Genomic DNA, 561 nt, shown 5'->3' with positions numbered 1-561 from the left:
CTAACGTAGACTACAGGAAATACCGTCTCAAGGACCACTTGTCGCTAATCTCATGTCATTCAATATTTTTATTTTATCACTAGTTTTCACTAGTATGGTGAATTGAAATTCAGGGATTTCACTAAAAACTCCTATCCATTCTATCCTATTCGTCGTCGCAGAGATATTCTTACACTCTGCCTTCTTTATAATGTTCTGTTTAACCCTGCTTCTCCTTCTTACCTATCTGAAAGATTTAGCTACATTGTCACTGGAAGCGGTCAACGTTTGCGTCCCATCCGTTTGTGTGTTTGAGTCCCAATCTTAAGCCGAGATTAGACTTGCAAGAAAAATCGTCCAAATTGCATTACATTGCGGCGCTCGATTGACCACTACAAACTCGTTGGCTTTACGGTCTCGCGATGTAATGCAACTTGCACGATTTTTCTTGCAAGTCTGAACTCGGCTTAGCTTGCCTTCCCGCCCAACAACACGCGCTCTTATGCTAAATCTTTGTGTTGATATTTTTCTATATAGCAACATTGCAAGTTTTGTATGAAACTTACTTACATTCTGGTTACC

Source organism: Choristoneura fumiferana, chromosome 11 (genome assembly GCF_025370935.1).
Source record: "Choristoneura fumiferana chromosome 11, NRCan_CFum_1, whole genome shotgun sequence".
NCBI lineage: Eukaryota > Metazoa > Arthropoda > Insecta > Lepidoptera > Tortricidae > Choristoneura > Choristoneura fumiferana.
This window is presented reverse-complemented; position numbering follows the sequence as displayed.